This window comes from Phascolarctos cinereus, unplaced genomic scaffold (assembly GCF_003287225.1).
Source record: "Phascolarctos cinereus isolate Bilbo 61053 unplaced genomic scaffold, phaCin_HiC Scaffold_4;HRSCAF=312, whole genome shotgun sequence".
Lineage (NCBI taxonomy): Eukaryota > Metazoa > Chordata > Mammalia > Diprotodontia > Phascolarctidae > Phascolarctos > Phascolarctos cinereus.
Genome location: NW_027555847.1, coordinates 490,412,536 through 490,440,270, shown reverse-complemented (window position 1 = coordinate 490,440,270; position 27,735 = coordinate 490,412,536).

Here is a 27,735-nt window from a genome sequence, read left to right as displayed (position 1 = left end):
AATTAAATCTTCCTTATATCTATACTATTACATCCTATGTGGATTAAAATTTTATAAAATAAATGAATGCAAAATATTGGTTAAGGGCTTAGTGTGTGCCACACAGTGTATTGTGCTAGAGATACAGATACAACAGGAAAAAAGTTCCTGTCCTTGGGGAACTTTTATTTTAATAGGAAGACAAAAATATTTATATAGGGGCTTGATGGACTAGGATGAATATTTTGCTTTGGAAAGTCACAAAGATGGTGAGTGAGACAATAAGACGTTCAACTGGCATGCCTTTTACAGAGGCAGACTTTTCTTTTTGTATTTGCATGATTTAGCACAATGCCTGGCACATAGTGGGCACTTAAAAATGCTTGTTGACCTGATTGGATTTGACTAGATTACAGTTTTCAGAGCAAAAAGGTGGAAAGAGACCTTGGGGTATGTCTGTGGCAGCAGGGCAGAAATGACTGAGATGAAGAAGGTACCAGTGTCAGGTTATTCATAGCTGAGTGGTTTGGCTCCCTCTGGGCGTGGTCTCTAGCTGTCTGGTTTGTTTGCAAAACAAAAGACTATATGTGAGGGGCCAGGTTGCTACCAGTAGGGTGGCACCAGGAAGACTTCATAGAGAAGGATAGGAGTTAAAGAGGTAAAGAGAAGAATATTTCAAGAACCAACCAAAGCAGAGACAGGAAAAACCAGAATATATATTGGGGAGAGAAAGCAATCAAGTCTGGCTGGCACATAAAATGTACAGAGAGGTTTCATATGAAATAAAGCTGGAAAACTGGCCAGGCACCAGATTGGGAGGGTTCTGAATGACAGGCAAAGGAATTTGAAGTTTACTTAGTATGTGATAAGGAGCAATTGATTTTGTTGTTGTTTGTGTGTTTTTGGCCAGGAGGGTGAAATAGCTATATATTTCCATTACAAAAATGACCCTGACAGTGGTGCGAAGGATGGATTGGAGAGGGGGAAAGAGTACAGTTAAAAGAGGGCTTTGGAAACCATCCTGATGGGTAATAATGAGGTCATGTAGTAGAGGGGTGGCAGTTGACACAGAGATGAGAAAACAGATGTAGAGATGTGATCATCAGTACTGGATAACTGACTGCATATGAGAAGTGAGGATAAAGAAGAATCAAGGTTAACCTCAATAAGATCCCCAAAAAAATCCAACTAAAAGAGAGTGATAGTTGGTGACGCCACCAACAGAAATAGCAATGGTGGAGGAGGGAGCAGATTTGGAGGAAGGAATAATGAACTCATTTGTTGATATGTTCACTATGAACTGCTGGTTGGACAGCCAGGTAGAGGTCTTCTGTACAGAGCTAGGGGCAAGAGCTTGGAGCTCAGAAGATAGGCCAAGGTTGGAGCTATAGATTAAGGAATCATATGGGTGGAGGTGGGAGTTGGAAGCCAGAGGAGCAAGTAGGATTGCTAAGGGAGAATTTATCTAGAGAGAAAGGAGGAGAGGCTAAGGATATAACACAGAGTTGTTTTTTTGTATCCTTTGCAAAGTTCACTTTGAGTCAAGTAGAGTACATTTCCACAGCAAGTGATCAGTAAATGTTTTCACTGACTGCATGCCTGCCTTCCTCCCTGCAATCAAGGTGTGGGAGCTCTCCTAAGTGTCTTCTTCCCACACCTATTTTAAAAAATCTGTTAGCTGTGAGTATATTAGAACTTATCTTGTCTCCATCTCAATGTAAGCCCTAAAGACTTCATCCTGACCCACATGTGCAAAAATATTAATAGCAGCTCTTTTTTGTGGTATATGTAATAGTATAGATATAAGAAAGATTTAACTCCCTACAATTCCAAGAATTGGAAATTGAGGGGATGCCCATCAATTGGGGAATGGCTGAACAAGTTTTGGTATATGAATGTAATGGAATACTATGGTGCTATAAGAAATGATGAGCAGGCAGATTTCAGAAAAACTTGGGAAGACTTGCATGAACTGATGCTGAGAGAAGTGAGCAGAACCAGGAGAACATTGTACATAGTAAGAGCCACATTGTGCAATGACTGACTGTGATAGACATGGTTGTTCTTAGCTAGGCAAGGATCTAAGACAACTCCAAAAGAGTCATGTTGGAAAATGCTGTCCGCATCCAGAGAAAGAACTACTGAATCTGAATGCAGATCAAAGCATACTACTTACGCTCTCTCTCTCTCTCTCTCTCTCTCTCTCTCTCTCTGGTTTCTTTTTTCTCGTGGTTACTCCCATTGGTTTTAATTCTTCTTTACAACATGACTAATATGAAAATACGTTTAATAAGAATGTATATGTACAGCCTATATAGAGTATCTTGGGGAGGGAGTAGTGAAGAGAGGTGGAGAAAATGAAAGCTTATGGAAGTAAATGTTGAAAACTAAAATTAAATTAATTTAAAAATTTTTTTAAAAAGAGAAAAAAGAATTCACTTTGATCTGTGCTTTTCAACATTTGTGGTCATTAACTTAGAAGATGCTATAGATGACATACATGCTGATTACATTTCCCCTTAGCCTTCTTCTTAACTTTCTAGACTTTAAAAACATGCCTACTCTACTGCTGGCTCATCTTGGTATTTGCCTTAACACCTATTTTTTTTTGTTGTTGTTGTTGTTTTTTGCTTAAGACAGTCTACCATTTCTGTGACCTACTCACTGTGGAATATTCTTCAACAAGGCCCCTTCTCTCCTTTGACACTGCCACCTGGTTCAGGCCCTCATCTCATGCCTAGACTATTGTGATAGCCTTCTGGTTGATCTCCCTACCTTTAGTTTTCCCCCTTTCCAGTTCATCCTCCCCTCAGATATCAAAGTAATATTCCTAAAGCACAGGTTTAACTATGTCTCCTCTTTTCCCCAATGCAATAACCTCCCCTGGCTCCCTATGACCTCCAAGATCAAATATAAAATCCTCTGTTTTGCTTTTAGAGCCCTTCACCGCCTGGGCCCTTCCTAATTTTCCAGTCTTCTTATACCTTACTCCCTGATGCAGTGATGCTGGCTTCCTTGCTGCTTTCCTTGCATGTGATGCTTCATATGAAGACTGTCCATTTTCCCTGGTTGTCCCTTATTCCTGGAATTTTTTTGCATCCTGGATTCTCTGGCTTCAAGTCCCAGTTGAAATCCCACCTTCTAAAAGAAGCATTTCCTGATCCTCCTTAATGTTAGCTCCTTCTGTCTGCGATGATCTCCAATTCGTCCTGTACCTATCTTATTTATCCATCATCATTTGTAAATTCGCATTAAATTATGAGCTCCTTGAGGGCAGGGACTGTTTTTACCTTTTTAACCTCAGTGTTTAGCACAATGTTTGGTGCACAGAAGGCACTTAATAAATGCTCATTGATTTGACGTGATTTGACTCTAAGACCATATCTTTACTACTCCAAGCTGCTTCTCTAAGTACAATCTTAGGATGCATTAATAGAAATGTCCTACCTTTTTCAGGCTGGAGCCTCATAATTTTTCCTTCTGTGCACTCTCCCAACTATTTAAAATCTCCTATAAACACCCTATCTTTCCCTATCTGCACACCTCTGCCCACACTCTTCCCAATTATCTGCTTACCTGTAATGCCCTTCTACCTCTGCACCTAGCCCTCTAATCTGTTGATATCCTATTTATACTTCAAAGCCCAACTCAAAAACTACCTTTTCAATATAGCTTTCGCTGGTCTCCCATCACTAATGCCTTTTCTGTGTTTAAAGCTCACATAACACTTTTTACTCTTCTTATCCCATTATTATATATGTATATATTAAATATATAAATACTTATTAAATACTTGCTACATTTTTCATTTGTATATCACATTTTCATTCAGAACAATGCTGGGTCGGCTAACTTCTACCCACACAACATTGGGTAAGTCATTCAACCTCTCGATTTCAAATTCCTTGTTTCTAAAACTGGACAAGATGATCTCTTGTATCCTTTACAGCTCTAAATTCTATGATCCTGCTTGAAGTCTTATAGTTGGAAAGCTGCTGACCACCTGCTCTTCAGTCCCCACTGAGCCCAAGATTAAAGATTGCAGACTTAAATCATGTTGATGAATATTATGCTTTGACATTAAGGAGAAATTACACTGAGGAAGGTTGCCCAAAAGAGATTGTGGAATAACATCCTATTATTCCTGGTGATTTCTGAGATCAGGCTAGATAATGATCTATTTAAAATTGCAGAAGCAGCCTGGCCTCTGGGAGTCAGGGAATGGGATTAAATGTTCTCTAAGGTTCATGGGATTATAAAACTAGAGATTTAGATCTGGGAGCTACCTTTTGGGGTCCAGGTCTATTTGATTTTATGCATAACTGAGGCCATACTTTGTCTGCAGCTTAATAACACTAGTCACTATTATATTCATATGAGGCACATTTTTGTACTATAGCAGCAACTGCTACTGAAGACATTGGTTTAATTTTCAGTAAGTATTGTGAGTTTGATCAGAGGCCAGACACATAAGCAACACATGCCACATGCCCTGTAGGGAGTCCTTTATTTAGAGTGATGCATATTGGAGTTATTCTTTTTTGTTCATATGATTTACCATCAAAAATCTATTGAATGTGCCCCCAGAGAAGTACAGCTAGCTGTTGGAATAATCATATTGATGCTAAGGGATGGAAATGGGATGGGATAAAAGCAGGAATAATATAGAAAGAATGCAGTTCCACGACCTCTGGTTCTACTGGTCTGCAATGTGCTTTTCTAAAAAAATATAATGACCTAACCATAGTTCCTGGAGTGGAGCTAATAGTTCCATTATGAGTAATACTGACCTAGTGCTCGATGTTTTAGAAAAAGTCAATTCAATTCCACACTTGCTTATTAAGTGCCTAATATCAATTAATCAAACAGCCTTTACTGAGTGCTTACTAAGTCAAGCACAGTGCTAGGTACTAGGGATACAAAGAATGAAATGGTTCTTACCCTCAAGGAGTTTGCCTTCTGCTAGGGGAATACATGGACTCAGAGAAGTAAATTGGAAAAAAATAAAACAAAAAGAAATAGAAAGTAATTGGGAGGATGTTAGTCAGAAATACTAACAAATGGAGAACTGGGAAAAGCATCAGATCTCCTAAGAAATAGCATAGTATGAACCCTAGGGGACTGAGAGTTTGAGCCATGAAGACCCTGAAGCCAGGATTGCAGGTGGAATGGTACTGCCAGCCAGCCTGGCATGGAAGCCCTGAGAAAACAGGTGCCTGAGTCTCAAATCCAAGGAGGGTTGGACTTGATCTAAGTTTATGCACTAAGCAGAACTGAGTTAAGTTATGAACCTAGTCTCATTCCACTCCCCAGAAACTGAAATGGTACAGGAGAGGGAAGAGGACTATGCCTCCCACGTGTTTGGGAAGTGAGTTGATATATTTGTGATCATACCTTCTGAAGTAAATACTTCTGAGTGAAAGCTAAAAAATGCGTAGTATGTCTGCTATGTCAATAGGTGCCTAAGGTTAGACATCCATTGTCTATAGCCATCTCTGCTCTTCCTTCCCTGCTCCTTCTCCTCCTCCACCAAAGGTCAAATTATTATGTCTGTTCTCCAGCCAAGGTAGAATTGTACCCTGTATGAGGTGCTGATTCTGATCCAAACACTGTGCTTGGCATCAGAAGATAAAAGGTATGGAAATGGTGGCTTTCACCAAAAGTCCTGCTCAGCCCACTTTTAGCAGTTATTAAGCCTGTGTCTCAATTCTTTGTAAACAAAACACACTGGAAGAAGAGTAGTGAGGCCAGATACAATATATGCATATATGCACATATGTACATGTGTATATACACATACACAAACGTGTGTGTGTGTTTGTGTGTGTGTGTGTGTGTGTGTGTGTGTGTGTACAGTCAGACCACTGACTTGACAAAGCAAAAAATAAAAATTAGGAAAAAGATTAAAATGATAATAATGAAAAATAAAGATGGTATACAATTTAAACCACTCAATTATGAGCTATTTAGATAAGGAACTGATAATGAAAATGGGAAATAGGCAAAAGAAGTGATATCAACATTGATTGCAATCATTTTATACAGAAATTTAACTGATGTAAGTCAATTGTGACAACAGGAAGCAAAAAATAACCTCAGTCAAAAACAATTGACTTATTTGCTAAGTAGACAGAGATGATGGCTAAAGATAATGTGGATTTAGAATATAAACTTGCTTGTAAAGCCTAACAAAGAAGGATTATAATCAGCAAGTTCATTTCATAAAACAAAGAAAATCAGGAGATAGCAACACCAACTTAAAGAAGCTTGGCAAAACATCCAACTAAGCAAATCATCCTAAGGGAACTTAAGGATGAAAACGGAAGTTAGACAAAAAATAGAAGAAAAATGGAAATTATCTACAAGGAATATTGTAACCATTTTAATTATCAAGAACAGTAGAGCCACCATACTTGGTAATGTATAGATCCAAGATGTGCTTATAGGGGAAATAGAAATGGCATTAAATGGCATTAAAGAGAAAAAAAGGAGAAACTGATTGGACAAAGTGTATGTAGAGGATGTGTCTTTATATAGGACAATTGTTAATATATTAACGGCTAGACATAAAAGAAGAGAAGATAGCAAAGGCATGGGGAAAAACCTAACAACTTATTGATACTCCCCCAAAAGTGACTAGAAGGTCATTAATAACCATCAATTTATGTGCCTATTTTCCTAAATAAACAAAAAAAAATTATGAGACTCATCAACATACAAATCAAGGGCACCCTAGACAGAAGTATTAGAAAAACAAGCAGACTTTCAGAAGTGATATTCAGAAGTGAATCACACCTTGACCATGTTGCAATTGCTGGAAAGATGTAGATAACATAAGGTCCCACTGAGATTATTGTTTTTTATTATTGAAAAAAAAAGCAGTGATATGGTAGAGTATAATACGACTTTAATGTCTCTTTTTACAATAAAATGCCTCCTATCTATTCACAAAAATTATTCAAAATTCCTTAAAAGATATACCAACAGAAAGGACCCTTTTTTAAACATCACCACCCCATCCCCTTCCCCCATCCTTAGACAAGGCATAAAATGGGAATATGTCCTTTCCAGAGGTGTTTTTCCATTGTGATGAGGGAGCTCTAGCTCAAAGTTCAGGCTGAAGAGGGATTTTCTATGGATGGTGAGGTTCTCTTCTCTGTGAAATTCAGCCTTGGAACATTGCAGAGGTTTCTTGAAGAGATACATAACCACTCAAAGGAATTTGGCCTGATTACCCTCATGGTAAAGAACTAGTGAATCAGTAATATCCCCTGCCCAGATTTTGACATGCAGCCAAGTGGGAGAAAAACCAAAACAAAACTATAGCGCTTATCTATCCAGAATAGACAGTGAAAACCGGTGATAGAATGGGTCCAGAGTTGAACAAGAAAGAGAACAGGCTAGATTGTAGAGCTCCTCTAACAATCCCAAGCTTCCTCCCAAAACAAAGGCTGCTATTGAGAAAACTTCCATGAGGTTGGAGGTGGACATCCTGTGGTGAATTATTATAGGACAGGTATAAGAATCACACAGAAGCAAGCAGCATGGATGGGTTGTGATTTGTGTAACTGGAGGTAACATTTAAACTTATTTACTTGTGCACCTCAGCCATGCACTAGGATTTACCTATCTGTTTCAGTGGAGAGGTCCCCAAACCATACTGATTAAACCACTGCCCTTTTTTGCATCCTGACCAATGTGCCCTTTGAAGCCACCCACTCCATGTACCAGTTCAGGGTTGTCCAGACTGTTTCTGATTTTTCAGAGGAGCGTGGTATCTACACGTGCATCCAGCCTGAATGACCTTGCTGGATACCATGTGCTTATTGGGGGTCACATGGAGGAGGAACATAAAATTATAAAGGTAAAAGGTGGGGGAACTGAGGCAGTGTGATTGCATTGTAGAGATAGCCATCTTTGCACAATAGCATGTCTTTCTCTGGCTCCAATTGACTTTGTCAAATGCCTCTTTCACATTTGTCCCTTCCCACCCCAACAGAATCTTGTGTAAACTATGGACCTGGCACAAGATAAGAAGAGAGGGATTGAGTATACTCTTTTCTTGGACTAACAGTGGGGGCATGGAAAGGAAGGAGGAACCTGAAGGTCATGCCTGTGCCCCAGGCTACAGAGTCATAGGCATAGTTTACCCTCAGTTCCTTATAGTGCTATTGCAAGATGGTGAAGATGTGGAGGATATTTTGTTAATCAGGGGTGTTGGAACATAAATTACAAAAAGACCTGACTAAAAGTGACATACAGAGGTGTGCATGAAGAATTCAACAGTGGGATATGCAAGTGCTTGTCTAGACTCCAGCATCACTTAGGAACTATGACAATAACAATGAAAGACTATTCTTTCCCCTCTTTCCCTCCTTCTCCCTTTTCCCCTCTTCCTCTCCTCCTCTTCCCATCTTCTCTGCCCCCTCCCCAGGCTACCAAAGGTGACTCTCTTTGGCTTCTTAGACTGTTGAGGCTTTTCTTTGGACAGGAGTCAGAGCTCTGGAAAGGAGTAATTCAATTTAGTCTCTTTTTGTATGCTTGGCATGCAAATGGATTTTTAGGATTTCTGTATTAGTGCTAAATACACCCTGCAAAGAAGTTATTGGTGTATTTGTTTTTGAGCTAAAATTTCCCCAGAGTAAAACACACAAAGTGTATTTCATTCTTGCGTTGATAAACATACACTTACTTCCCAATATATATATCACACACACACTCTAAGATTCCTCTAGTTGTTCCAGTCTATTAATCATGGGCAAGGAAGGGGGCTTCTCATTCAGATGGGCTGTGTCAGTGAAGTTGGTGGTACACACTTGGTTGCCAGCTCCCCGCTCTTTGAAGTATCTGCCCAGTATACCTTCTCCTCATCTGTGCCATGAGCTACTTGTCCTTCCACAAGCATCTGATTCTGAGCATGGGGACAGATGGCCACATCTGCATGTACTACCAGCTTCAGACCTCTCTCCAGCTGTCTCACAAGTTCCTGTATGCTGTGTGGCAGTCTTCCATACCCCTTTTTGTCATTGTTCCTGCTTCTGGGGAAGAAGCTGTATGTGGAAGAGGTCATTCAACTGTGTAGTATCCAAAAAAGGTGCCCAGAAATCCAGTCTCTATGGAATAAACTCCAGATGAAACTAGTCTATTGTCTGGAATTCAACCATTGCCACACAGCTTGTGGCTATCAGGGATGCCAAAGGTATGGTGAAGGCACCACAGTTAGACAGATTTATAAGAACAAGTAGCCTGTGAAATGCAGAGCTAAGGCTAGATGACACCTCAAATGGCCAATTAAGTTCTTTTCTCCGTTCTCCCCACCCCCACCATGAAAGAAGCAATGAGAGACATAATAGTAGCACAAAGAAAGTGTGAGGCCTAGAAAGTGTATTTTTCCCCTGCCATTATGAGCTGATATCTTTACCCACTCCCCCAAGAGAGTAGATCTCATATCCATCTAAAGGAGTGTTGAGGTGTAACTCATATGCCAGGTGATTACTCAGGCACTTAGCAACGATAAAAAAGAGAAAAGACTTCTTGAAAAAATCTTTTTTTCAAGGAGAAATCCGTGTATGTAATTTCTTTGGTTAGGAATTTTCAAAAAGAAGCATAATTAATATGAACAGCACTGAAAGATTCGGGGGTTAGAAGACTAGCTCTATTGGAAAATATAACGAGTTTTGGTTCAGATAATGGGCCTCCCCTCCAACTACTACCTCCAACCTGCCAGAACAATATATGTAGTCTTCTTGATCAATGTATCCTCCTCCTCCTCCTTCTCATCATCATCCTGAGGTCATATGGTAGAAGGGAAAGAGTTAAGTGGAAAAAGTCTTGCCTTAGAGTCAAGAGTCACAGAAGTGAGAATTACAGCAGCTGCAACATAAACACTAAAGGAATCCTGATTATAACATAGGCAAAAATAGATTTGAAACATAGGTTTAAATCCTGGCTCTGACAATTGTGTCACTCTGACCAAATCACATAGCTTCTCTGGGTCTCAGTTTCGTCATTCGAAAGATGGGAATAACAGCAATAACACTATGGAAAGAACCCTGGCTCCGGAGTCTAGGATCTAAGTTCAAATCCCAACTCTGTGTTGCTATATGTGACACCTTGGGTAAGTCATCTAATGTTTCTGGGCATCAATTTTTTATCAACAAAATAAGACTGAACTAAGTAGCCTTTATGGTCCCTTCTGGCTCTAGCTTTATGATCTATGCAAGAACTTACCTTTGAGGGATGTTGTAGGAAAACAAAATGCTTTGTTGATATTAAAGGAATATATATTATATGTAGCAGAAGGCAGGAGTAGCAATGGCCAGCTTACTTGGCCTTTTGTTTATGGTTTGCTATCATGGGAATTTTCCTTCTTTAAATATGGAGGGCTTTCAACTTTGATAGGAAGGTGAGAACTATGTCCCAAATATGTACATGGAGAGACCTAGATATAAAAGGGTTAGGGTCATTTACATGCTGCGGGGAACACCACAGTAATTGGAAATCCAATACAGAGCCCCAAGTTGTCCACTTCTTCTCTGGTCTTCTTTACTAATCTCTCTGAAAGTCAGTGTTTTCTAGACTCGTATCTTCACTATTATAGGCCACCATGGAGAAAACAGAGGATTCTGTCAGAAAAATTATCAAACCCATATTTAGCCACCTTCAGAAATCAACCTTGTAATTTTTTAATTAAACTATATTACTTATGTTCCACTATTTGTATGGATTTTGCACAGCTGTTTACACTAATATGCGTTAAAATGGGTAATTACCACAGCAATCACAGTCTGACACAACACTCTTGCCAGCTCTTAAACATATAGCAGCATCTTAATCAAACACACACATCGAGGTAGATTCTGAAAGCTGCCAATTTGTGCACTGGATTAACAGTAATAAATGCTGTACTTCAAATAAGAACACAAAATTTTGCATATTTCATGCTAATATGCTAATTCATTTGATTTGATTGTGTTTCCCTGATTTTGAGGGGCAGGGGAATTAATCCATTCACATTCAACACTCATTTATTTAATGTCTACTATGTGCCAGGCATTGTACTAGATTCTGGGGGCAAAGACACAAATGAGCCAATCCCTACCCTTAGGTAGCTTACACTCTATTGGGGGAAAATAACATAGAAAATTAAAGACAAGACCTATGGAAGGTAATTTCTGAGGTGAAGGACTAGTAACTACAGGAGAGGGAGTGGGTAGGCATGTGGCTGTAGAAGGTGACACTTGACCTGATGGCTGAAGAGGGGAGGGTATATATAGGGATTCTAAGAGTCAGAAGTAAAGATGCAATACAGCCCGATGGGGAGGGGGAGGAGAGGAGGAAGTACAGCATGTGGGTTACTGTAAAAGTTGAATCACAGAATCTAAGTGTTGGAGAAACTCTCGGCAGTCATCTGGTTGTATATGAACAAGACCCTCCCTTCACCTTTCCACATACTCCTGCAGTGATCCTCTAGTCTTTGCTTAAAGAACTTGGGGTGGAAGGAGAAGGGAACCACTTATCTTTACCTATCATCAAGGGCAGTTCATTCCACTTTTAGATAGCCATAATTATTATGGTGTTCCCCAAAATTTGATATCGTGGGGAAAAAATAGAAACTATGCTGAAGGATGGAAAAGTATGAGAGACACTCAACGAATTTGGCTGATTTCTTCTTCACTAATGATTTCACAGGTCTTCTGATTTCATCTTTTATTAAGTCAGTTCAATTCAGTTTAATACAATTTGACATTTCTCAAACGTCTACCCTGGGTTTAAGTACTAGCTACAAAGATGAAAAATGATACAGTTTGTGTCCTCCAGGAACTTGGAGTTGAAGTGATAACAAGTATGCAAATAAAGGTGAGACAAGGTAGAATGTAATTAGGGCAAAGGCGAGAAACAAAGTTCTCTAGGAAAATTTAAAGAGGGAGAAATCACTTTCAATTGAGGTGAACTTGTATTAGAAGAGGTAGTACCTCAGACGGGCCTTGAAGGCAGAGAAGAATTACACTAGGCAGGGATGAAGAAGCACTGTGTTCCAGGTATGGGAGTAGGTTTTCATGATTGCAGGGAGATAGAAGACAATGGAACTGGGGGAAACAACAACAACAACAACTAGTAGTCCAGTTTGCCTAGAGCATAGAGTACCTGAAGGGAAATAAAATAAAATAAATTTGGAAAGATATGTTCAAACCACACTGTGTAACTTCTCAAATTCCAAGTTAAGGAGTTTATATTGTGTCCAACAGGCAATGTGGTATCACTAAGGTTTTTATTTAAGGCAGTAAAATAGGAATTTTCTCACTTGTCTTTGGTAAATTTGTTGTTGCTACCATCATTGAATAGTAATAATATTTCATAGTATTCCTAGGTATGAGGCTACAAGCCTTTGGCCTCTCTCATTTCTTAATCCTAAATGATTATTTTTTTTCCAACGTAATCTTCATCACTCTAACCTATTGCCCATCTTTTCATTGAAAGAGTCCCAGAGTCCCAGAATAGATAGTGATCTAATTTGGAGACTCCTGCAAAGTTCTTTGTAGAATTTCTCAACCTCTTCATCCTCTGCAGCAGATATTGGCACATAAACCTGTGATTGTTTTCAAAATGGACTTCTAGCAAATGCTTACCATGAGTTCTGTAAACAAGATGACCAAATGTCCCTTGAAATTCTTGATGCCTTTGGGTGAACAATAAAAACAACTCTGCCAACTCATTTATTTGCCTCTTAGAGAAGACTCTGTGCCTTCTAATCATTTAAATGAAACTTTATTTTGCCTTCTGGTTTTGTTTGTATTAAGAATGTCAGAGTGGATATAATTCAGTCTAGTGAGCCACTCGTCACTCAAGTTTGAGCAATCAACGTCTAAGTTAACATTTCAATGGTTTTAACCCTGTATGACCCTTATCCTCTGACCATTTTTCCTGTCATTTTGTCACCTTGATTGAAGAACTAGAAGAGGGATGCACAGGATAGGCCAGTGTGTATTTTTTTTTTATGAGATACCATAGCTAAAGAATTCATCATCAAGAGGCTCTCCTAGTGGTGAGGAGCCTCTCCATATATAGGTAGGCTGATTTTCAGAAAGCAGACATGATCTGTTGCTACAATCATACTCAAAGCCTTTCCAACACGGTAGAAACACTTAGAGCTGCTGACCTGATCATGTAGCCTTCAGTAACTCAGAATCACCTGCATTTTACAATGTGGCATTGGAAGTAGGACTTTGTGGAGAGCAGGGCTTTGCTTGAGAAGAGTATCTGAAGGTATTGGACATGGTGAGCACCAAGTGAGAGTACGTGAAATGAAAATATTTGTATAAGTAACCCCAATCCCAAACCCGTTGGTGTGGGACTCTCTCCCCTCATGTCTTCTCGGAATCTTTTCCTTTAGCAGTTTGAAGTGGGATTGTCATCTTCCATCTTTCTTCTAGAAGCTGGAAAAGCCTGCAGTTAGAAGAGACTTGGTGATTTAAAGAAAACTCAATGAAAACTGATGAGACTGAAGTTTGGGAAGAACTGAAGGGCTTTCCTCTATCCTGCTCTTGCCAAATCTGCCCCAATCCTCATTTTAGGATGAGGCATTCCTTCCTGCCAATGAAGAGAGAGTCCTACACCAATGGACTTTGGGACTGGGGTTACATATATGTCTTACTTTGGAAATCATTCAGAAATCAGTTGCCTGTGTACAGCCAGACCACTGTCTTGTTAGAAAAAAAGGTCAAAATAAATACAAAGTGGCAAGGAGGGTAAATGATAATGCAGTTAAAATAATTCCAATATGACCTGTTCAAACAAGTTATGAACATTGAAAAAAAGGAAAGGGATGGAAGAAAGGACACTGATACAGATGATTACAATTTCATAAAAAAGTCTAAGTAATGTAATAAATCACCGTCGAAGACCAAATATGCATAAAGACTTGGCCAATTTAAAAAACAATTTTCCATCTTTGGGACTTTTGTGGGTTATCTTTCATGCCTGGATAATACTCCCTCCTGATATCCTAAAATTTCCAATTTCCTTCAAAGCTCATTTCAAATCATTCTATTAAAAAGAAGCAATTTATTCTATTATAAAACAAATCATTCTATTATAAAGAAGACAAAGAAACCAGGCCATATCAGGGTGTTATTTGAAATAGCAACATGAATAAAACAGTCCTGGCCCTCAAAGAGGTTATGTTCTATCGGGGAAGACAACATCCACACATTTAAATGTATACAAAATATATTCAAAGTAAATTGGAAGTAATTGGTGGTGGGAGGGGCATGGCATCCCACCTAATGCAATAAAGAAAGACCTTACATAGGAGATAGCCCTTGAGTTGAACTTTAAAAGAAGCTAGGAATTATATGAGGCACAGGTGTGACTCCAGGCATGTCATTTAATCTCCCAGGGCTTCAGGCAATTCTCTAACACAGTAAATTGCAAAGAAAGAAAGTGCCAGTCTGCATTGGGAGAAGAATGGGAACTTGTTGGGAGTTCCTAACATCAATGAAATAACAGGCCTGGTAGAATATGATGTCTATGTGTATGTGTGTATACTACTGCCTGTGTGACTTTGGACAAACCATTCACTTCTCTGGGCCTCAGTTTCCTCATCTATGAAATGAGTGGTTTAGACTAGTTTTCTTCCAGTACTGCATGTATGATCTTATAATCATAAATACATATATGTATACACATGTACTCTGGTAAACTGGCACTTTTATATATAAGATACACACACACACACACACAGTTCTTATATGTGGGTATTTGAGATTTATACTATGTTAATCTATATACTCTCTATGCATATATATTTATACTATGTATATATGTATATATGTATGTTTGTATGCATATATACATATGTGTATATATACACATATATACATATGTGTGTATGTGTATGTGTATATATGTATAAGTATACATATATACACATATACATATACATACATACGTACATACATACATACATACGTACATACATACATACATACATACATACATACATACATACATACATACATATATATACATCGTTTATACACATGCAACTAAAACCTCTCCACCATTAAAGTTGTCCTTCAAGACCTCTCTGCAGTATAGGGGTCATACTGACTTTCCAAAGTCTATGTCAATGGATCCCAAGTTCTGACAGGTTCTATCTTTTATCCAGCTATGCTCCTTTGGACTTCTCCATCATGGCCTGCATGGGCCCACACTGGTACCTTCCTTCCTCTCCTCTTTTCATCTTCCTTCTGTATGTTATCTTATCCCATTAGATTGTGAGCTCCTTAAGGTCAGGGACTATCCTTTTTGGTATTCCTAGCACTTAGCACAGTACCTAGCACATTAGTAGACACTTGATGTTTATTGACTGACTACCAAACTGGAAAGGCTTTGAGTCCAAACCTGGTGACAATCCCTGTGTCTCCTGTGTAAGGACCTACCTAGTTTGAGAAACTCATCAGTAAAGGGTTGGCCACCAGTAATGAATTTTTTTCAACCATAACAACTCATTAAGATTCTCTAAGGTTCAGAGGGGTTTCAGCATGAATCAGTGGAGGGAATACCCACACTGATGAAATCATAGGTCCTTGAAGTATAAAATCATAAAAAACTTTCAGTTAATCAGAATACATGTAGATATATACAAGGTGTTCCAAAACTAGTAGTGCAATTTCAAGCTATTAAAGCTTAAATAAATTAAGTAAATTTCTAAGTAAATTAAATAAGCTGCTAAAGCTTAAATTAGCTTAAAGTTGCACTAAGACTTTTGGAACATCCTGTAAATTTATCAGAATATATAGAGTCTTTTCTATATATGTGTACAGGATAAGAACTCACATTTGCATAGTACTTTAAAGTTTGCAAAATGCCTTTCCTCCCAGCAAGCTTATGAGCTGGTCCTCCATGTACATAGGAAAAAACCGAGTCTCAGAGAGGTTAAGTGACTTGGCCCTGATCACACAGGTAGTAAGTGCAGATTCAGGAATGAAGCTTAGGTATCTTGAATCCAAATCCAGTGTTTTAGCTGTTGGACCACACTGCTTCTCTTTGAACACACGTAGATGCAAAAATATATAACAACTCCCTGGTTAATTGAATTGTATGGTTAACTGGCTTCCCCCCACTATGACATCTGGAAAAAAAGATGTTTATGATATCTAATGACAATTAGTTTTCAAGCCATTTCCCATTTCTGAGCATCATTTTTCTCATCTGTAAATTGTAGGGGTATAAGAATAGATGATCTTTAAAATCTATTCCGGTACTAAATCTATGATCTTTTGTGATCTGTGTTCATTTAATAGCTGTTTCAAAGACAACTTCCTATCACAGGTAACCTTTTGCATCTCATTATTTACTCGCCACACTGGGAGATCTTGATTTTAATTTCTTTGGTACTAATTTCATATGCCATTTGGGCAAATCTGTTGATCCTGAGCTCTGTAATTGGAATAACAATACCCTGTCTACCTCACAGATGCATTATAAAGATAAAAATAGAATATTCTATGTAAAAGTACTTTGGCCAAATAAAAAATAACAGGCAAATAGAGTATGTTTGTGTTGTTTTATTTTTAATTGTCTTACTACAATGCTATCTTGGTGATGTGGGAATTCCGTCCAATAAGACAGATTTTAATTTATCCTTGTTTGCTCAGCTGATAGGTAGATAGATTAGTAGATTGGTATATAAGTAGGGACATAGAGCATTTATGAACTACTTACTATATTCTAGGCACTGTGTTAAGTACTGGGAAAGCAAACACAAACAAGCAAAACAGTGCTTACCTTCAAGGAGCTGATATTCTAGTGGATGTAATACATCCAGGAAAGTTAGAGAAACAGGTAGGAGGATGGGAAGGTGGCTTGATATGGACTTATCCATGTCTTCCAACAAATTCCTCACAAGGAATTCATCCAAAGTGTGACTGGATATCCCTGAGTTCTCTAATACTGTAGGAATGCCGATAAAGCACTTGGCCTATTTATCAGTTATTTTCCTCCTTCACAAAGTGATCATCCAAAGATGTCTCTTCCTCCCCCAAAATATATTACCTTGATGACATAATTTACCCTGCTTCCCTTGAATAATTCCTCAAATAGAATGTGCCACAGCCTGCATATCCATGATGTACTTCTTCATTGCTCTTTGGGTGATTCTTAACTTCAATTCTTCTGAAAATGTAGTATTTCATAATGAAACTATGCACCATCACCAGAAGAATATTGGTATTAAAAAGAAAGGTCTTTGTTTTAGAAAGAAGCTTGGAGTCAGTAAAAAAAAAAGTGCAATCTCCCAGAGGCAATCTGGTCCACTCTCTTCCTCTTATTCAATTTTGTACCTGGCTCATTATACATTTGTTATGCCTGCTTGAGATGCATGCACTGATGATCCAAGTCAATGGAATATCCATTCAACTGCATTTCACATTTTGGATGTTAGACATTCCCATCCATGTGGCATTTCCTAGGTAGATAGTTAGATTGAAAACTTTTGAGTAGTTACGGATTTCATTTGGAAGCCTTAGAGATGTTCTGGGTTTGATACAATCAGTCCAGTTCTATGCACAAACAGAAATATATGGAGAATCTCACCTCTTCAATCTAGACTCCATGCTGGACCTTCTCAGACATCTTTAGCAAATATATGTTTTTCCATTTTATACCTCATTTGAGAAGGACCAGAATTCAAGAATACTTGGAAAGACCAGGCTGCATCATTTGACACATCTGGTCCTTATAGGTAGAAAGAACCACATATTTAATTTCTTTTGTTATTTCTCAGAATCCTAAGGATCATTGATAGCAAATTTATAGAAAAAATCATGAAGTATGAAATGGAAACAACTAACACTTTTTTACTTTCTGGTGTCTTAATAATGTATCACTTGATGTGCCTGGCCCTTAGATGCTTGAAAAACAAAATTATCTCTTTCTATATCTTTCCAGGAATTTTGTATGTGTTTTTCAATGATGAATAGGGAGCAGCTAGGTTGTGCAATGGTTAGAGCACTGGCCCTGAAGTTAAGAGGACTTTAACTCAAATCTGGCCTCAGACACTTGCTAGCTGTGTGACCCTGGACAAGTCACTTAACCCCAGTTGCCTCCAGAAAAAAAAAAGAAAGGAAAATGAATGGGAAACACCTTACTGGATACCTTTAAGATATCCATTTTGCTCTGTCAAATGAAACACTTTTTTTTTTATGGTAAATAAGCAGTGAGCACAGTGGGATTCTTTTTGAACTGTATAATGTTAATATGTTACTTTATGGAATATCACATACAAAAATTTCTCTGTACTTTCTCATACTTTCATCGAGCATATTTTCAATGTGTCTATAAATTATTCCTCTTTTTTGGGGGGAGGGAGTATTAATCATAAGGGCTGAGATTTTTCCCCATGACGGTTATTTCTCTCTCTTTCAAATAATTTGTGAATAAATACCTCACCACCCTAAAAAGAGCCCACTTCTAGCACTAACCATTTCTGAATATGATTGAACTAATTCAACTTTTTCACCATTCATATATTTCATTGTCATTTCCACTTCTACAAAACCATTGCAGACTGTGATGTTAGAGTCCAAATGAGGTTGTCGAACTTTATATAATGTTGAACAGAACTTATACAGATCTTTGTAGAAAATTTCAATCTTTCATCTTGCTGTTGTCCTTTACATTTCATCCTTAAATATCCTTGAGATCACATCACTTGGTTTGTGCTCACCAAAGTTTCTATAAACTTGTTCTTTTCCATTGCCATTTCCCTTCCTTTCCCTTCTCTTTGCTTTCCTTTCCCCTTTTCTTCCCATTCCCCTTTCCTTATCTTACAGGAAAACACATCAATTTTTGTCAGAAGTTCCTTCCTGATACAAAGTGTACCTGAGTACACTTTGGAGTATTTCTCATTTCTTTTTCTTGTTGTTCCCAACCAAATGATCTTAGAACTTTAGTCTGTGACAGTTAGCTAGAGCAGGCCTGCACAACCTGCGGCCCACAGGCATGCCAAAGGATCCTGGACAGCCCAGGAAAAATGTAGAAGATATTTTCCTTCACATTTTTTTGCGGACCACCCAAAATCTTTTGGCGTGCTGCAGGTTGTGCAGGCCTGAACTAGAGAATAGTCCCTAGTTCTCCTTACAAGCACATAGGCTCACAAGGCTCAAACATGAGCAGTATTATATACAAGGAAAAGGAAAATAGATGACACTTGTGCCAGAGTCAATAGGATATAATACCCTCTCACCCTTGCCAGCCAAAACTGCCACCCCCCCTCCCCCAGAGGCTTGCATAGTATTAACTACTTACAAGACTGCCCTGGGGGTGGGAAGGCAGCTAGGTGGCAGCTAGGTGGCATAGTGGATAGAGCACCGGCCCTGAAGTCAGGAGGACCTGAGTTCAGATCCAGTCTCAGAAAAACATTTGACACTTACTACCTGTGTGACCCTGGGCAAGTCATTTAACCCCCAATTGCCTACAAAGAAACAAAAAACAACAAAAACAAGACTGCTCTGGGAAGGACTTCAGTTAAAGTGACTAGGATTTGTTCCTCTACATTTGTGTCCCCCTCTATAGCTCTTTTGGTTGCCTGTTCAGCATTCCTTTTTTTTTCTTGCATCTTTTGTTTCCAGTTCTCAGCAAAAATGACTGTTTTTTTCCTCAATCACTTTTCTAATCTTTTCTCTTCTCAGTTCTTCTCAGCTCCCTTTTCAGCCCTGTGCTTTTCTCTGCGGTAGGCTAAATTCTCCAGTTGTAGTTCTCCTCAGCTGATGGCACCAGTCATTTCCAGAGAGCAATTACAGCTCAAAAAATGTGCCACCAGACTCATGTGTCTCATTTTCTGATGACCTTATGCCTCAGTTTCCAGAACCTTCTTTGCACTAGGCCTCATATACCTAAAGCCACTTAGAAACATAGAGATCTGTTTCTTTTTGTATCTTAAAAGCACCTATCCCCACATGTACAAAAATACTTATAGCAGCTCTGATTGTGGTGGTAAAGAGTTGGAAATTGAGGGGATGATCATCAGCTGGGGAATGGCTGAATAAGTTGTGGTGTATGAATGTAATGGGATACTATTGTACAATAAGAAATGAGCAGGCGGCCTTCAGAAAAACCTGGAAAGACTTGTATGGACTGATGCTGAGTGAAATGAGCAGACACAGGAGAACGTTGTACACAGTAACAGCCATGTTGTACGATGAATGACTTTGATAGATTTGGCTTTCTCAGCAATGCAGGAATCTAAGACAACTCCAAAAGACTCATGATGGAAAAATGCTATCCATTTCTAGAGAAAGAACTATGGAGTCTGAATACAGATGGAAGCATACTTTTTGCTCTCCTTTTCCTTCATTGTTTCATTTTATTGCTTCATTCTTGTGGTTCCTCCTATTAGTTCTAATTGTTCTTTACATCATGACTAATGGGAAAATATGCTTAATACGAATGTATAAGTAAGTAGTGCTTATATCAGATTGCATGCTGTCTTGGGGAGGAGAGGAAATTTAAAACTCAAAATCTTATGGAAGTGAATGTTGAACACTAAACACAAAGAAATTAATTATTTTTTAAAAGCACCTATCTCCCTACAATGCCCTGTGGGTTCACAGTAGCTTATTGTAATTTATGTTTTCATTTCCCCAACGCTCAGGGGTATGTCTTCCATACATACAAGTGTTTTTAGTCAGTCCAGAGTTTCAGGGAAGAATTTCCAATAGTTTCCTATAGTTCCCTGTGCTTTGTCTTGGGTGGCTGTATAAGATTATTCATACTTTCTATGAGAGAGAGAGAAAGAGAGACAGAGACACAGAGAGAGTCAGAGACACACACAGAGAAAAATCTTTTCCCATCAACACTTACCGTCTTCCTTAATGCCCATATTTAGGAGAGGGAAAGATTTTAAATTCCTCAGATTATTGTAACTTTTGCCAGCCCAGGTGCAGTTTTAATGAATGAACAGTAATATGATTAAATAAAGAAATTCAGTCCTGTGGTTTAGAGGCCTTTAAAAAATTCATTGCGTTCAGTGATTTACTATTAGATGAAATAAAGCCTTACACCTGCCCCACCTCTGTGAATTATCCCTTTTCCTCTCTAGGCCTCAGTTGTCATCTATCAAATAAGGAAAGGTTAAGTTGCTGGTTGGGATGAAATATTCACATGCCCTTTACTACTTTTCAGCCTGTGTTTCACTGCTTCTCTGGCTACTACTTTTATTGCTACCCATACCCACATATCTGTGACCAGAAGTTTGTGAGGAAATAGGAGCGAAGGACCCGCTCCTATCCATTCCTCCCAGATCTCCTTATGACTATTAACATGTAGCCAGAGTCCTTCTGCCATTCTTATTTCATGTCTTTCTGGGGAGGGGCAAGGAGAAATGAAACTGGGTTCTTATCATAACTACACTAATGCCCACAGAGTTATTATATCCTTGTCCCAATCCTCCTAATAACATTGAGCTGAGATCACTGAGTCACAGGACTTGGATCTGTATGTGTGACCTAAGAGATTACCTAATCCAAGGAGACTCAGAGCCATGCAGTGACTTGACAAGGTCATGCAGGTGGCAAGTAGCAGTGCTAAGATCAAACCAAGGTCTTTAATTCCAAATCCACCTTTGCTGGAACTGACTGGTCATCAGTTAGCTCCTAGCCCGAGTCCAGAAGCATTTAAGAATATATCTCCATCAGCTAATATTTATTAAGCAGACAAATAGCTCTGAACTAGATTCTTCATTTCAAAAGAAATTAAATTAGAAACTCCCCATGGGAAGAAATGTGAGGTAGAGTTACTGTGGTTGGAATGGTCATGAGACATCCTCCTTCTAGAGAGATGCAACATTCAACCATGAAGGGTCACATCACACAGAATTCTATTTTACATCTCATCTAAAAACTAGCAAATCCATCAGTTGAGTTACCCCTCAGGATCAATGAGATACAGACTCAGAGCTACTGAACCACTAGTTTGAATCTGAAAGGTTTAGCTAAAACCCATCACTCCAACAAATTCAAAATCCCAAGAGTCTTATTGACAGAACAAACAGAACTCCTTAGTGATCTTGATTTAAGTGATGAAGATAGGGATGGGCTGTAATTACAGAGACAGAATATTAAGCTTCTTTTCCCCCGTGAACTAGAAAAGTTCTTAGAATCTCCTCCTCCCCCCCCAAAAAAATAGAAGAGAGTTCAGGTAGGCTTTTAAGTTTTGGCAATTGTATACAGTGTTCTGATTTGTACTTATAGAAAGCAAAATCATTCGAAGGCTGATCACGCAGGGCCATCTCTCATGTTCTTCTATTCTCTTTTGTCGTCTTATCCTGCTTCTTTGTGTGAGTGGAGGAGGCAGAAGGAGACACCAATTTACAACCATGTTGTGGGGGCATTTATAACTCTTGGTCAGACACTTAATGATTAAAATAGTCAAGTGAACCAGGCCCCCTGGGAAGATCTGTCTTTTTTGGAGTCCCTCAGAGATGTGTGTCAAAGACTCTATCTTTGGTGGAACTCTATATGACTGCTTTTCTTACTCACACAATGGGTCTCATTGGCATGTACCAGCTACTCACTACTAGAAAGAAATTCGGCTACTCTATTCGTGACTAATCTTACATTTAAAAAAATTTCCAGTGACGTCCAGATTTTTAGAGTCATATCTTTCTTATGCCCCCTGGATTTTAAACCATAAAGCCCCTTTTTTCTTTCTTTACAAAAACAAAATTAAACTTTTTTGAGGTGCTCTTTCCTCTTTTTTTGCACTATTTATTTCCTGTTCTAGCCTTCTCTCCACCTTCCCCAGCTCCTCCCCTTTTTTGAAACAAAAAGATTTGAATCAAAACACCTGATGGTAGAGCCCATCATCCCTACTAAAAGGAGACATGTGTTTCACCCTCTGTTTTCTGAAACCAAGTATTCATTGCACTTGGTTTGAATTCAGTTGCCTTTTTGTGTTGTTTTCATTTATATTATTTGTCCTTTTGTGCATTTTTCTCACTTCTTTCTTTGCTCTGTGTCAATTCATCCAAATCTTTCCCATGATATTCATCATTTATTAGGGCACAATAATATTCCATTATATTCGTATACCACAATTTGTTTATCCATTCTGCCATCAAAGTGTACTCATCTAGCTTCTAGCTTTTTGGGGTCTTTGTTTCCTGACAAGCTAAGTATCATTCTCTTTGGAGAGGAGATCCTGGAAAAGTAGATAGGTTTATGCCATTCACTTTCAGTACTTCAGTACTCATTAATTACCTTCTTTGTAAAACATATTTGATATAGCCCTTTCCAAAAACAAAACAAAACAAAAACTTCTTAAGCCTAGACATTTGTCAACTTTTAGGTAAATAAACCTCGTGTTTTCCCCTTTCTTCCTTTCTATGCCAATTCCATAGATACGCTCTGTCCACTGAGGTCCTGTCATTCTGCCTTTCCATTTCAGTGCTGTTATGAAAAGAGCTTTAAATTTAGGTTCAGAAGACCTGAGGTCAACTAGCAACTCCAGCACCTACAAGCTGTGTCACTTTGAATATCCAAATCCTCAATATTCTCATCTGTAAAATAGGGATAATAACATTTGTACTATTTACATCACAGAATTGTCATAAGGAAAACATTTTGCAAGCCATGAAGGACTATTTAAATGTGGGCAATTAATATTGTTAGGCTCTACTCCTGTTCCATACTCCCCTCTCTATCAAAATTTATTGCGAGGTAAGAGCTAACTAATCTGATTAAGCAAATTGATGCTAATATGTTGGTGAATGCTAATGAGTATTATGCTAATATGAGCCCTCTCAGGGACGTTTTTTAGTCAGATTCATTCTGTATGTACCAGAAATGAGCTCTTCCCCCCCCCAAAAAAAAAACCCAAACCTTAAAGTTGTTTACATCATAATTTTTCCCTACATGTCCCTCCCCAATCCCAAATACCTTTTAACAAAGAAAAATAATCAAATAAAACTAACCATCAGAGCAACCATATTCATCTGTGTCTGCCATATTTACCATCAATAGTCACTAGCCTTTTGGATTCAATATTGATCATTGCATTTATTCAGAGTTCAGTTGTCTTTTTGTATTGTTTTTATTTACATCATTGTAGTCACTGTGCTCCTTTAGTTATTGAAAACCCATTCTAAGACTTCAATACTCATTCTTTCATAAAAAGTTTTGCTAGGAAAATAACAACACCCAAGTGATTTGAAGGTCATAGACTCCCTGTTATCTGACGTGCTCAGGTAGCCATGTTGTATACAGTAAAGGGGTCTTAAGGATTTACTACTCCCTAACTGAAAGGGATGGCTTCTGTGGAGGTTAGGGCAGGCACTCTGGCGGACATCTTTCTGCAGGTGGGCCCTTTAGGTCTCCTCAAGTCATGCCACTTCATCAGCCATATCCTAATGTACATGGAGAGCCAGCCCTGCCATTTCTTTGCAAACAGGTGACCCCTGAAGATGTGTTCTTATGAATAGACCATCCATTTCAAATGAGTACATTTCATGATGGTCTCTGGGGCAATGATTTTAATGAATGCATTTTAAAAAACATTATCCCTACTTGTGGCTTTTCTTAACCCATTCACTGCCTATTAATTTTATTCATATAGTATCATAAGACTTTCCCACATACTTTTTGCTAGACTAGGGCGGAAATGTGCATTAGACAGTAAGGGGAGAATAATAAAAATACTAAAGGTTGTGGTGGCAGGAGCTTTATGCCACTTGAGTCTAGTTCCATAACCCTTTTCTAGTAAAAACTCCTTTAGCCATCATGGTCAAACTGCTTTTCTTCCACCTGTGCAATCCTCTCCTATTGAGTCAGTGTTTCTTTGTGAGTGGCATTATTATTACTATTATTATTCATATTGCTTCAGCTTTTCCAATATTCTTTGTGCTACTTAGGATGTTAAAGAGACCCAATTCTTGCCTAGGGGCTAATGCTCAGACATAGGCAAACAAACACTATGTACTCAAGAAGAGGTAGATTGAACTTAGGGAAGCAATTTTGCAGGTATTCATTTATGTTTTGGATTCACTCTTCTTTTAACCAGCTGTGGGGGAGGAAAATTTCTGAGCTTTCCTTCAGAACAAGGACAAAAATGTCAAGGTACCTGAAGAATGCAAGAATCTTCAAGGATTAAATGCATTTCTGAGTATGAGGGTACTAGTTTGCTACTCAGGCTCTATTGTGCCTGGTTATACAGGAGGCCTTGAAAAATTCTTCTCCTCCTCCCACCCCATCCTTTGCCTCAGCTATTCCTCACTGGATGCTGAGATAAATTATTTAAAAATTCATTGTCAAATATTAACATAGGCCTCTTCCAGAAGCAGGCTATTGTGCTACATGATACTAAGCAGACATGGTTTCTTACATTGTATTTATATAAAAAAATAAAAACAATGGATCTGTCTCACATCCAAGATTCTGTAGAGGAACAGATGACATTTGTATAGAAATGAATATTTCCCTCAAATTTCATTTTAAGTTTTAGTTATTCCTAAAGCCCTCTGACCCTGTGAATGTTGAAATAAAGAATAATGTATTTTCAAAATGTTTCTATTTACTAAACATTGATTCTCCACCCCCACCTAACCCCTTGCTCAAATACTAATAGAATGCAAGTGAGAAAATAGTCTTGTTTAACATATTTTTTTTAAATGATGAGTCTGGATGAACAAAGGATCAGAAGAGTGTGTGCCTATGTGTGTGTGTATGTGTGTGTGTGTGTGTGTGTGTGTGCGTGTGTGTGCGTGTGCGCGTGTGTGTGCCAATGTCTAGGAAGAGAAAATATTTTAGGACCAGAAATATAAACAATTGAACTCCTTTAGCTAGGTTTCAATAAAACAGGAAACAAAATCTCAAGTTTGAGAAGGAAGCTGCCAGCAAACCCTGAATTTCTGAAGTATAAAGGATTTGGGAAACATAGTCTGCATGGTCAGTCAGCTGGCAGACGTCCAGAGGGTTAGGGTCGCACAAACTACAATCCTTATGCCTAGTGATATGGATGCCCCTTGTCAGGCAGCAGCAATCGAGAGAGAGAGAGAGAGAGACAGAGAGAGAGAGAGAGAGAGAGAGAGAGAGAGAGAGAGAGAGAGAGAGTGTGTGTCTGTCTGTCTGTCTGTCTGTATGTATGTAGGGATGTAGGGATGTGGAGGGGAGGGATATCCTCAGGCTTTTCACCCAGAAAATATCACAAAAGTCTATGAGAATCAAAATAGAGCATGATGTATATTTAAGTCTCAGTTTCCAAAGTTTCTACTCAATGTCCCTTTCTCAGAAAGTGCAGGAGTGTAGTATACACCTCCAGATGGTCTATACGAATGCTTTGCCGTACTTCACTCACTCTTTGCATGACAAGCATCTCTGGGACTACATACATCACCAATTAGCATCTTATATTCATTTGACAGAAGTGATTCTACATTATTTCATATGTTTTTCTTCAATAATATTTGCATATTGCGATGCACCTTTCCTATGGCAATCTATACCATGATTGATTAAAAACATCTTCTTTCCACCCCCAGCCCTTGTTCACCCAGAAGATTTTCCTGGGTGATTTTTAGGGTAAAGGAAGACTAATTGTTCCATCTCTTCCTTTTTATGTCCCATGGAAAATGTCTGTATGCCACCTCCAAAAACTGAGCTCACCATAATTACCAATGTACTCTACATGCCCCAAGAGCCAACTATACAAAGATGACTTTGTTATATCTATTCATTTGTGCATTCAACAAATATCTGTTAAACCCCAACCATAAACCTTGTCCAGATAGTTATCATTCCTCCCCCTCATACGCTCAAGGTGCCAATCAAACTGGCTTACTTTTTGGTCCCCATACATACCATTCTATCTCTTACCTCCGTGTCTTTGCATGGGCTGCTTTCCAAATCTTGCATACACACCTTCCTTATTTCTGCCTGTTAGAATCTCTAGGTTCCTTTGAGGCTCAGCTCCTTCCTACATAGGGCCGTCCCTGGTCTACCCACTTAGTCCTGTCTCACTACTCAAAATCACCTTGTGATTACTTGTACATACTTTATATTTATCTGCGTACATGTTCTATCTCCACAGTAGAATGTAGGTATCTCAAGAGCAGGGACTGATTCCTATTTGTCTGATTGTTTCTAGCACCTAGAACAATGCCTGGCACATAATAAATGCTTAATAAATGCTTCTTGTAAGTGTTATGAAGGATATAGAGAAAAATAAGATATGATAAGTGCCTTCATGGGGCTTATAATTTGGGGGATATTGGATCCCTGTTGTAGCACTGTCTTTATATAACCAAAAAGCTTATAAAAACTACAGCTCACATTTATATAGTTCTTTAAGCTATGAAAAGGGCTTTACATGCATTATCTTGTTAGATCTTCAAAGCAACCCTGTGAGATACTGTTATCCCCATTTTATTATGAGGAAACCAAGGCTGAGGGAGCTTGAATGACTTCTCTAGGATCACACAGCTAGTGGGTATCTGAAGCAGGATTTGAACTCAGGTCTTCCTGAGTCCAAATCCAGAGATCCATACACTTACACCACATTGTCTCTTATAGGTTAGACTACCCTATAATGAGGTAGATGACAGACCTTGTGCATACCAAATCAGCTCTATAGTGAAGAGCTATTATAATCAACTTCCCATGTATTAAAGATAATTACATGTAGAACTAATGTCTTGTGATGCCTTGCTGTGTCTAAGGCACTACCAATATGCTATGAATAGTAAAACCTAGGGTTCTGATT